We start from the raw sequence: 13,060 nt of genomic DNA on the forward strand, positions 1-13,060 counted from the left end.
TTTTTAGTGAGAGCAACCAAAGGAGCCACCAGTGTGGAAAAGTGCGGTATAAACTGGCGGTAATAATTCACGAACCCTAAAAAGCGCTGCACCGCTTTGAGTGAATGGAGTTCCTGCCAATCCTTCACCGCCTGCAGTTTGGCAGGATCCATAGCCAACCCCTGGGCCGAGATGATATAGCCCAGGAACGGCAAGGACTCCTGCTCAAACTGGCACTCCTCCAGCTTGGCAAAGAGAGAGTTCGCCCGCAGACGGTCGAAGACCCTGCAGACGTCTCTCCGGTGGGTGGTCAAATCTGGCGAGATGAGTATGTCATCCAGATAGACCACCACTGAGGTAGAGAACATATCGCTGAAGAAGTTGTTAATGAAATCCTGGAAGACAGCAGGCGCATTAAAAAGGCCAAAGGGCATGACCAGATATTCGTAATGGCCATCCCTAGTATTAAAAGTTGTCTTCCACTCGTCTCCTTCGCGAATGCGGATCAGGTTGTACGCCCCGTAGATCTAATTTTGTAAAGATCCGTGCCTCTCGCAACCTGTCAAATAACTCAGAGATCAACGGGAGAGGGTATTTGTTTTTGACCGTGATAGCGTTGAGACCTCTGTAGTCAATGCAGGGACGTAACTCTCCGCTCTTCTTCTATACGAAGAAGAACCCTGCACCAGCCGGCGACACCGATTTTCTGATAAAATCTCTAGCCAGGTTCTCCCGGATATATTGAGACATAGCCTATGTCTCAGGGAGTGATAGTGGATGCACACAGCCTCTAGGAGGTTCTGTGCCTGGCAGGAGATCTATCGGGCAATCGTAAGGACGGTGCGGCAGAAGCGTCTCCGCAGACTTCTTAGAGAAGACGTCCGAGTACTGGTGGTAGGGCTTCGGAAGCGCGGAAAGATCCGCAGGCACTTCAGTTGAAGCTACCTGAACACTGCCCCCCAGGCACCTTCCCTCACAGTCCTTGCTCCAACTCAGTATGCTCCCCGAAGTCGAATCAATATGAGGGGAGTGGCAACGGAGCCAGGGAACCCCGAGAAGCACCTGGTCGATGCCATCAGACAAAATGAGCAGGGACAGGACCTCACAATGAGAGGGTGAGATAGTGAGCCCAAGTGGAGCTGTCTGGTGGGTCACCTGAGATGGTAAAGGTGCACCGTTAACCACCCTAATGGTCAGAGGTTGGGGCAGTAACACCAGTGGAATAGCATGTTTCTGGGTGAAGGTCGAGGACATAAAGTTCCCTTCGGCCCCGGAATCCACGGTAACCTCTGCCTCCCAGGTGGACGCCCCACTATCTAAAGTGCCCCGGAATACCGGTTTAGGGGAAAAGGGTTGCATATTGGACTGACCACCACCTACGGCCACTGGACGTGGTCATTTTTTCTAGCACTGTGGACACGTGCTAGCCGAATGATCAAACTTTTGGCATTGATAGCAACGTACGGAGCTTCGCATCGGACATGGCTTGGGGCCGGTGCGAGACACCTCCATAGGTTCGGAGGATGAGAGCTCCTGCGCGGGATCTCTTAGCAGCTCGGTGAAGGTGGGAGCCAAATTAACCCTACGTCTGGAATGGGCACGTTCCACCCACGCTCTGTAAACCGGAGGTCAATGCGAGTGGAGACGGCAATCAGTTCCTCCAGACTGGTGGGAACCTCTCTGGTAGCTAGAGCATCTTTGACGTGCTCAGCTAACCCACTCCAAAACACCGGGACTAATGCTTTGTCCGTCCACTCTAATTCTGAAGTCAATGTCCGGAACCGAATGGCATAATGGCTAACCGAGAGCGACCCCTGTGTTAGGGATAATAATTGGAGTGAGGTATTGTGCATAATCCGTGGTCCCAAAAAGACCTGCTTCAGGGCCGCGAGGAACTGAGCAGCACCCTGAACCATGGGATCATCACATTCCCACAATGGCGTAGCCCACTGTAATGCCCTGCCAGACAACAGTGAGACAATAAAGCCCACCATAGCCCGCTCTGTAGGGAACCGTGCAGCCAGTAACTCAAGCTGAATAGAGCACTGGCTCACGAATCCCCTACAGGTGGCGCTGTGACCCGAAAACTTGTCGGGGAGCGGGAGGCGAGAAATTGTCGGCGTGGGCAAACATGCGGGCACACGTGAGACAGCCTCTGCGACTGTCTGAGCAGCAGCTAGCGCAGCATTCGCGGCTGAGTTGGTGCTCTCAATAGCCGCCAACCTGCTCTCCAGCTGCCGAATGTAGCGCTGCAGCTGCTGCAGGTCTGCCATTACCAGCCAGACCCTGGCACTAGTGTAATGTTAGGGACGGCGGAATGCACCAAATATAAATAATAGGAGGTGCATTCACCGCCCGGGGTCCACCGTGCAGTAGGTGTAAAGACCGCTGCTTGATAATGGCAAACTCGCTAGATGGCAAAGTAGAGCACTCGGGTTAACATCACCTGAGGTAGTTAAGGCAGACTCTGTTTAGGACACAGAGACGCCCTAATATAAAAGAGAAAGGAACGCTGGACCTGTTAACTCCACAGGCCAGCCGGCGTGTGGCGTCGCAGCCGCGAACGCCAATAGATGCTGCTACTGCAGCGCGGCGGTAACTGTAGCCGCTAAGCGACGGTGCCGGAGAGCCGGACACCGACGAACGCTAGTGTAAGGTGCGGTAAGCACAGTGGCGCCTAGCTAGCCACTACCTGGAACTGACTATAACCAACACTCTGTCACCATTTGTAATATCAGAGGGAAGGGGTTTCAAATAAGTCAGTCACCAGACACATGCATCCATCACCTTTCACACACAGCATAATAGTCTACACTAGCACATGGCTGAGCCGTCATGCGGGCTTTTTATAGCCATGCGCTTCCGGGACCTTCCAGTACTCTGGGAAGGACCAATCAGATCCGACACAGGACCTGTGCATGTGACCCCTGCTCTCCACTGAGAGGTCATCTTGCGGGCATGCCCAGCAGCACGGCGAGAGGACTTAACCTCTGGAGCGGTTCCCTGCAGAGCAGGTTGCGCTACCATTGCTGCACCAGAGGTGGCAGCAACATCCAGGCTCACAGAGCGAGTCTGAGCAGGACGCCTGGATCGCCGGGATTGCTGAGTAGGTCCCTGAGCGGTCGGAGGGGAATGGGAGACTGCTGGATGTACGGCTCTGGATTCCTGTTGTGCAGTCCCAGGAATCCGACGCCTAGCACCTAGCAAGGGATAGGTGTAGGGTGTGCTAGGGCGACAGGTTCCTGATCGGCGCCCAGTGCGGAACCGGCATAGGGAACGTTTGGAGCATTAGGGACAATGACTCAGGGGAGTGCAGGAGGTCTCCACGTCCCCTTTCCCTATCGCAGGGCCCACCGTCGTAACTGTCTCCCTACCCCTTGTCTTGTCGTTTTAGTTACCGGCCTGCGAGCGGTGTCACACAGGACAGTATCACGTGCCGCGTCCTGTTGTTCTAGTTACCGGCCTGCTGGTCACGTCACACAGGACGGGTCCACGTGACATTATTACCAACCGCAACTTTTTTCTTCTGAGACATGGACACAGTTCAGCCCTTTGCCCAATTGCTGCAGACCCTTACAAATGAGATTAGGGGGCTGCGCGGAGGGTTGGTGCGGCAGCTGCGGCTGTTGGTGGGCTCTGGGGGCTTGGTCCAGGAGCAGGCTCAGCCAGAACCCAAGATATCCCTCCCTGACAGATTTTCTGGAGGGAGAGATCAATTCTTGGTGTTTCAACAAGCCTGTAAATTGTATTTCAGGCTGCGCCCTCGATCATCAGGGAGTGAAGAGCAACGGGTGGGAATCATTATGTCCCTTCTTAAAGGGGATCCCCAGTCCTGGGCCTTCTCCCTACCGGACGATTCTCCATCTTTAGAGTCCGTGGATGAGTTCTTTGCGGCTTTGGCGTTTGTGCAGCGTCGGACTGGCCCACCGGAGAACCAGTGGATTCTCCGGTGGGCCCTGGCATCTGGTGGGCTCTGGCACCTGCTGGCATACAGGGCCAGCAGTTGCCTAGGGCCCCTGCTGCTCCAGGGGCCCCCAGCCAGTGGTGTGTCGCACACCATGCAGCTGCTTTGGGGGCCCCTGCCAGTGGAGCAGCAGCGGGTGACAGGAGGCTGAAGTCCCTGTCCCCGCTGCTAAAGAGAAATGAATTTCACAGTCTCCACCCCCAGAGGCCCCGCCCCCAGCCCAGTAAGCCGCTCTGCATCTGTAAATCAGGGCCGGTGCCGCCCTCAGTCCCCTCTGCTCCTGACTCACAGCCAGTGCACGATGACATCACTACATCGCGCACCCGCTGTGTGTCTGGCAGAGGGGGTAGCTCCTGACACTGAAGCCGGGATCAGCGTGGGAGCGAGGAGGAGAGGTGAGTATCGTGGTTTGTTTTTTTATATCTCTATCTCTCTCTCTATCTGTCTCTCTCTCTCTCTATCTAGATATCTATCTCTATATCTATCTATCTCTATATATCTCTCTCTATATATCTCTTTCTCTATTATCTATATCTATCTATCTTTCTCTATCTATGTATCTCTATCTATTATCTATCTAACTATCTATCTATCTCTATATCTATCTCTCTCTATATCTATCTATCGCTATATCTAATGCTATGTATCTATCGCTCTATCTCTATAGCTATCTATTATCACTATATCTATCTATCTCTATATCTATCTTTATATCTATCTATTATCTCTATATCTCTATCTCTCGCTCAATCTATATCTATCTAACTCTATTTCTATCTAACTCTATATCTATCTCTATATCTATCTCTATTATCTATCTATCTATATATATCTGTAGCTATCTATCTCTATATCTATCTATATATCTCTATATTATTATTATTATATCTCTATATTTCTATCTATTATCTATCTATCTATCTATCTCTATATCTATCTCTATATCTATCTTTCTATCTCTAGCTATCTATCTCTCTATCGATCTATCGTTTATCTATCTATCCATTATCTATTTTCTATCTATCTCTATATCTATCAATCTATCTCTATATCTATATTTCCATCTATATCTATCTTTATATCTATCTCTATCGATCTCTATCTATTATCTATCTCTATCTATTCATTATCTACTATCTATCTCTATATCTATCTATTTCTACATCTATCTTTCTATCTATATCTATCTAACTCTATATCTATATAGCATTATACCCTATGAGGGGGCAGCATTATACCCTATGAGAGGGCTATATTCTATGAGATAGCTGCATTATATTCTATGAGGGTGCTGCATTATACTATATGAGGGGGCTGCTTTATATTCTATGAGGGGGCTGCATTATATTCTATGAGGGGGCTGCATTATACTATATGAGGGGGCTGCTTTATATTCTATGAGGGAGGCTACCCCAACTCCTGCTACATAATTAAGATTTGTACTACTTTATATTATACCCTGATATTAGCGTGTTTTACCACACAATTGGTGGTCTTGTATTTATTTCTATGTAGCTACATAGTGGGCCCCAAGAATGATTTTCTCTGGTGGGCCCAAGGTGCTCCAGTCCGACGCTGCGTTTGTGTATGGGGATCCTGATGGCGTCGCACTGGTTGAATCTCGAATCCGTAGGTGTAAACAGGGAGCCCGGGTCGCTGAGGAGTACTGCTCAGAATTTAGGAAATGGGCCACTAATACTCAGTGGAATGCCCCTGCACTTAGGAGTCAATTTGTGCAGGGTTTGTCTCCAAAGTTGCAGGATACTCTGGTGCAGTACGCCGCCCCCAGGTTGCTGGAGGCTGCCATGTCCCTTGCCATCTGGGTGGATAGATGCCTTAGGGAAAGACATATACAAAAAGTGCCCCCTGAGGTCCTCGCTAGGGAGGAGGACCCACCAGTGCGGACAGAGGAACCTAGACAGCCCGGTGTTGTTGATACAAAAAAGTGGGTGTCTGCGGCTCGTCATGGTGGGGGGTATGCTTTTTCTGTGGGAAGCCTGGCTATTTTGTGAGAGCCTGCCCAGTTCATGCCAAGTCTCCTGACGAACCCATGCAAGTAGGAGGAGCTAGTTTGTTTTCGGAGCTGCCTACGGTTCGGGGAGTGGTGTCGGCATGTTTGTACTGTGGGCAGACTGGTCATGTCCTGAAGGCTTGCCCATTGCGCGCCAAATTATCTGTGCCATCTGAGAAGCCGCATTCCCCTGGTCGCTTGGAGGGAGGCGATCAGGGAGTATACATTTCCTCCATTTTGCCCTCCCAAAGTACCAGGTCAGCAGAGGTCTTGGCTGGCGGGGTACCGGAGGTGATACCGGTGGTTGTGGACAGCGGAGCAGGAGTCAGTCTAGTGAATGCTCACTTTGTCCAGACTCATGGTCTGAGGTGTAGGACGCTAGCCCAGCCTATAAGCGTCCGGGCCATAAACTCTGTTCCACTGAGCCAGGGGAGCTTGACCAAGGTCGTAGAGAATATCCATCTGCGTATAGGACATCATGAGGAGTCCTTGTCATGCTACGTCTTGGAGGGAATGCCAGTACCTAATGTTTTAGGCCTCCCTTGGCTGAAGAGACACAACCTGGTAATAGATTGGCGGGTGAGGGAAGTGGTCAGCTGGGGGCACTCGTGTGAGGGCTGCTGCCTAGGAACTACTGTCTCTGCCGTCTCACTTCAATGGACCCCTTCCTCTCTGGTGAGGGCAGCAGATGTGCTGCAGGAGAGTAGGGGCAAGTCTCAACCCTCGCCATTGGCCAACCCTGGGAGGCGCAGACCTTGTGGTGGAAGGGGATGGAGGGTGGTGTACCCCTTGGTGAGGTGCGGGGGTGTGAGTGTGGTGACACAGGGGGACGCCTCTGTTGTCAATCCCAGAAAGAGTTCTCCAAGTGGTAACAAACGAACGAGTGGCAATAAACGTTCAGGTCCGGACCTGTGTGTGAACGAGCGTGTATGGGTGGCCACCAAAAAACATCCAGTGGAAGTGTGTTGTGGAGTGATACCAGCTCATACCAAACATACACATACACAACCCGTTCCCCAGGTCAGAGCTTCGGAGATGTGTGTTGCCTCCAGAACATACGTTGCCAATACCAGCGGGCTCATTTCTCATCAACCTGACATGCAGGTGGTTGCTGGGGTGAACTCTGGGTCTGGGCATCCCCGCTGTAGGTGGTTCCCTGATGGGGAGCGGTCTTGAGGGTCTAGAGGCCCCTCATTAAGGGGAGGGTTGTATGAATGGGAAACCGAGGAGGAAAAACAAGACAACAACCTAAGTCTCAGAAAACCAGAGAAGTTGGTAACTATGCAGATTGCAGATCCCTGATCTTATCCGCACAACTAGCAGCAGTCGTGGAGCGTTCCTACGTTGGTCCTAGACGCCTCGTCACAACCAGAGAACTACATAAGCCTAAAGCAGGAAAAGAGGAAAACTAACTGCCCCAGAGCAGACCCCAAAGGAAAGACAGCCCCCCACATGTATTGACGGTGAAACAAGATGAAAATACAGACAAAGGCAGAAAAATAGGCTGAGCAAACGATGGGGCCTGGCTAACTAAAAAGGACAGAAAAGGAAAGACACTGTCTGCAATCTGCCATAAAAACCCTACAAAAATATTGTCCAACACTTCTGATAGCAAAATTAACCCTGAAGTCACTAGACTTCTAAACCTATATCAGCACTCTGAAATATTCTGAAACAGAGCAAAAAAGAGGCCAATCTAATAAGGGACAAAAAGCAGATTGGCAAATACTGATTAATAGGAGCGGAATATCAGCATAGCCCCAGCAGGGGCAGGCTGATTACACAACAAACTGAATTGACCAACAAGCGCAAGTGTGAACATTAGCAAAAAACAAACTTAACTTGAGAAGACTGGAAGAGAGCTGAAGTCCAGTCCAGTCCTGAGAAGCAGACTGAATCACCAGCACCCGGATAGGGCGTCGGCTGTCTTATATCCAGTCTGATACTCCAGAGATCCAATCGTTATCTTCCTCATCAGGTGGCAGATCACTACCACTTAAACCAACCGCACTACCTCCTGTCACCACCAGAGGGAGAACAGAAGGGGAACTCTCAACTGGTGGAGCAGAAAATGAGTTCATGACAGTACCGCCCCCCCTTGAGGAGGGGTCACCGAACCCTCATCCATGCCACCAGGCCGATCAGGATGGGCCCGGTGAAAAGCATGAACCAATTTATTGGCATGAATATCAGAGGCAGAGACCCAAGAATTATCCTCCTGGCCATAACCCTTCCATTTGACCAAATACTGGAGTCTCCGTCTAACCAAACGAGAATCCAATATTTTCTCTACCTCATATTCCACATTGCCTTTAACCAATACAGGATCAGGAGGTGCCGCCACAGGAACTACTGGCTCAACAAACCTCTTCAACAGTGACTTGTGAAATACGTTATGGATTTTGAACGTAACTGGAAGAGCCAGTCGAAAAGAAACGGTTAAGAATCTCCATAATCTTATAAAAAAATAAAAATAAATCTTTATTTTTATATAGCGCTAACATATTCCGCAGCGCACATTTTCATCACTGTCCCGGGTGGGGCTCACAATCTATATTCCCTATCAGTATGTCTTTGGAGTGTGGGAGGAAACCGGAGTGCCCGGAGGAAACCCACGCAAACACGGGGAGAACATACAAACTCCTTGCAGATGTTGTCCTTGGTGGGATTCGAACCCAGGACTCCAGCGCTGCGCAGCGCTAACCACTGAGCCACCGTGCTGCCCAATCTTATAAGGTCCAATAAATCTTGGCTTAAATTTTAGAGATGCAACCTTCATAGGAATATTCTTAGACGACAACCAAACCATATCACCCACTTTAAACCGGGGACCAATGGTCCTATGCCGGTTGGAAAAACGCTGGGCCTTTTCCTGAGAGAGTGACAACTCATCCACCACTTGGTCCCATATCTGCTGCATTCTCACAACCACAGTGTCCACACCTGGGCAGGACGAAGATTCCACTTGCCCTGAAGAGAATCGAGGATGAAACCCAAAATTACAGAAAAAGGGTGACATCAGAGTGGCAGAACTAGCTCTATTGTTCAACGCAAATTCGGTCAAGGGCAAAAATGAGACCCAATCATCTTGATCAGCAAATATAAAACATCTTAAATAAGACTCCAGTGTCTGGATTGTTCTCTCAGTCTGCCCATTGGTCTGGGGATGAAACGCGGAGGAGAAGGATAACTGAATTCCCAGATTGGAACAAAAGGCTTTCCAGAATCTGGAAACAAACTGGACCCCTCTATCGGACACAATGTTCTCAGGAATCCCGTGTAACCGAACCACCTGTTGTAAAAACAAGGGCACCAACTCAGCGGAAGATGGCAATTTTGGGAGTGGTACAAGATGGACCATCTTCGAAAATCTATCACAAATCACCCAGATAACAGTCATTCTCTGAGAGACAGGAAGATCAGAAAAAAAATCCATTGAGATATGGGTCCATGGCCTCTTGGGCACCGGCAGGGGCATCAGCAACCCACTAGAACGAGAACAGGGTTTAGATCGAGAATAAGTCCCACAGGACTGTATAAAATTCCTGACACCACGAGATAAGGCAGGCCACCAAAACGATCGACTCACCAAATCTCTGGTACCAAAAATACCCGGATGACCAGCCAATGCGGAGCAATGGACTTCAGACATCACTCTCTTTCTCCACTGTTCAGGAACATACAATCTTCCCATAGGGCAACGCTCAGGTTTATCCTCCTGAAATTCCTCCAGGGCGCGTCTCAAATCGGGCGAAATGGCAGAAATAACTACCCCCTCACCTAGGTATAGTAGTAGGCTCGGTCACATTAAGAGAATCAGCAAAGAAACTCCTAAAAAGGGCGTCTGCCTTAGCATTCTTAGTGCCCGGAAGAAAAGAGACCACAAAATTAAAATGCGTGAAAAACAAGGCCCATCTAGCCTGTATAGGATTCAAGCGTTTGGCCGACATCAGATTCTTATGATCGGTGAGGACCACATATTGATGTCTAGCTCCCTCCAACCAATGTCTCCACTCCTCAAATGCCTATTTCATGGCCAACAATTCCCGATTCCCCACGTCATAGTTGCGTTCAGATGGGGAAAACTTGCGAGAAAAGAAGGCACAGGGATTCATCTTGGAAGTCACAGGGTCTTTTTGGGACAACACAGCTCTTGCACCAATCTCAGATGCGTCCACCTCCACTTGAAATGGAAGTGAGACATCAGGTTGCCGTAAAACTGGAGCTGAAGTAAATCTCCGCTTAAGCTCCTGAAATGCTGAGACAGCCTCAAGAGACCAATTCAGCACATCAGCTCCCTTCTTGGTCAGATCAGTCAGTGGTTTGACAATACTAGAAAAATTACCTATAAATTTACGATAGAAATTAGAAAAACCCAAAAACTTCTGGAGAGCCTTCAAAGAAGTAGGCTGAACCCATTCATAAATGGCCTGTACCTTGGCCGGGTCCATTTCAATAGTCGATGGAGACAAGATAAATCCCAAAAATGAAATCCTCTGTACACCAAAGAGGCACTTCGATCCCCTTCCAAACATGGAATTCTCCCTCAAAATCCAGAACACAGTCTGGACATGTTCCACATGGGAATCCCAAACACTAGAAAAGATCAAAATATCATCCAGATAGATGATCAAAAACTTATCCACAAAGTCTCGGAAAATATCATTCATAAAGGATTGGAAGACAGAAGGGGCATTAGAGAGCCCAAAAGGCATCACCAGGTACTCAAAATGTCCCTCCGGAGTATTAAACGCCGTCTTCCATTCATCCCTGTGCTTGATGCGAATTAGATTATACGCCCCCCTGAGGTCAAGCTTAGTAAACCAGTAGGCACTCAACTCTGGAGAATAAATTAGACATCAGAGGTAACGGGTACTGATATTTAACCGTCATCTTGTTAAGGGAACGATCATCAATACACGGTCTTAGTGAACCATCTTTCTTGGCCACAAAAAAAAAACAGCGTCTATTGGTGACGAGGGTGGTCTAATATGACCCTTCTCCAACGACTCCTTAATATAGGATCGCATAGCATCATGTTCGGGTACAGATAAGTTGAAAAGCCGACCCTTGGGAAATTTACACCCAGGCATCAACTCAATTGCACAGTCATAACTCCTATGAGGAGGCAAAGACGCAGACTTAGGCTGGAGTCACACACAACCATAAAAAAATCGGTCCCATTTTAACGGTACGAAATCGCACAAAGAATTCTTGGCCAGATATCCGTCTGTCATCCCATTTTCCGGCAAGGAACCAATTTTAATCGCATCTAAGCATCAAATTGACATCCAATGCCTGATGCCCTATCCTGTAGACCTGGAGAAGTTGTGCGATTTAATCGCAAGTCACACGTTTGGTGCGTTTTCCATGCGTTTTTTTATCGCATCCATAGACTTGCATTGGGGAATCCGATCCGAAAATCGGTGACAATCGCAGCATGCTGCGATTGTCTCGGTCCGAGGATCGGATGAGATAAAAAAAATCGCATGATGTGAGCTGCCCCATAGAATAACATGGGTTCGAATGCAATGCGATTTTTTATCGCATTGCATTCGACCGTTTTAATCGCTAGTGTGACCCCGGCCTTACTCTCACTAAAAACATCAGAGAAATCAGCCAGATAATCAGGAATATCATGAGACTGAGGAGAGGTTGAGAAAACAGGAGCGTCCCTAAGAACACACTGACAACCCCAACTCACCACAGACACAGATTCCCAATCCAAAACTGGGTTATGAGTTTGCAACCAGGGGAACCCCAGAACAATAGTATCATGCAAGTTATGCAGCACCAAAAATTTACAATTTTCTTGGTGGTCTGGGGCAACTCGGGTATATGGGCACGGGACTATGGGATGGTGGATATGTATATGGGAACAGGACTATGGGATGGAGGATGTGTGATGGGTATATGGGCACTGGACTATGGGATGGAGGATATGTATGATGGGTATATGGCCATGGGACTATGGGATGGAGAATATGTATGATGGGTATATGGGCATGGGACTATGGGATGGAGAATATGTATGATGGGTATATGGGCATGGGACTATGGGATGGAGGATATGTATGATGGGTATATGGGCACGGGACTATGGGATGGAGGATATGTATGATGGGTATATGGGCACTCGACTATGGGATGGAGGATAATTATAATTTGCTATAACTAACCACAGTTAGTTACTATGCCCGGGCAGCGCCGGGCTCTTCAGCTAGTACAGTCTATACATACATCTCCATATGTGTGTATATCCTCCATCCCATAGTCCAGTGCCCATATACCCATCACACATCCTCCATCCCATAGTCAACCATTATGACATCATAATGAGCGGTGGCAGGGTTTGCAACCTATGATATCAGCGTCGCCATGGCAACCATTGTGACATCATAATGAGGGGCGGGGCTTGATACGCACACACTGTTACCCCAGTTTGCAGATAGGGGCATTATGATATCATAATGAGGGGCGGGGCTTGACGGCACACACTTTTTCCACAGTATGTAGATAGGGGCAAAATTGTTTGGTGAATTGGAGCGCGCGGGGTTAAAACTTCGCCTCACAACATAGCTTAGGACGCTCTCGGGGTCCAGACATGTGACTGTGCCAAATTTTGTGGCTGTGGCTGTAGCTGTGACGGTGCGGATGCCTATCCCGGACATACACACACACACACACACACATACATACATACTTTGAGCTTTATATATTAGATATAGTATGGAGACGTATGTTTATACTGTATATAGTATGGAGATGTGTGTATATAGTATGGAGATGTGTGTATATAGTATGGAGATGTGTGTATATAGTATGGAGATGTACGTATATACCGTGCATAGTATGGAGATGTACGTATATACCGTGCATAGTATGGAGATGTACGTATATACCGTGCATAGTATGGAGATGTACGTATATACCGTGCATAGTATGGAGATGTACGTATATACCGTGCATAGTATGGAGATGTACGTATATACCGTGCATAGTATGGAGATGTACGTATATACCGTGCATAGTATGGAGATGTACGTATATACCATGGTACTGTATATAGTATGGAGATGTACGTATATACTATGGTACTGTATATA

The sequence above is a fragment of the Dendrobates tinctorius genome, unplaced genomic scaffold, assembly GCF_039654945.1.
Source record: "Dendrobates tinctorius isolate UK_male_01 unplaced genomic scaffold, ASM3965494v1 ptg000021l, whole genome shotgun sequence".
NCBI lineage: Eukaryota > Metazoa > Chordata > Amphibia > Anura > Dendrobatidae > Dendrobates > Dendrobates tinctorius.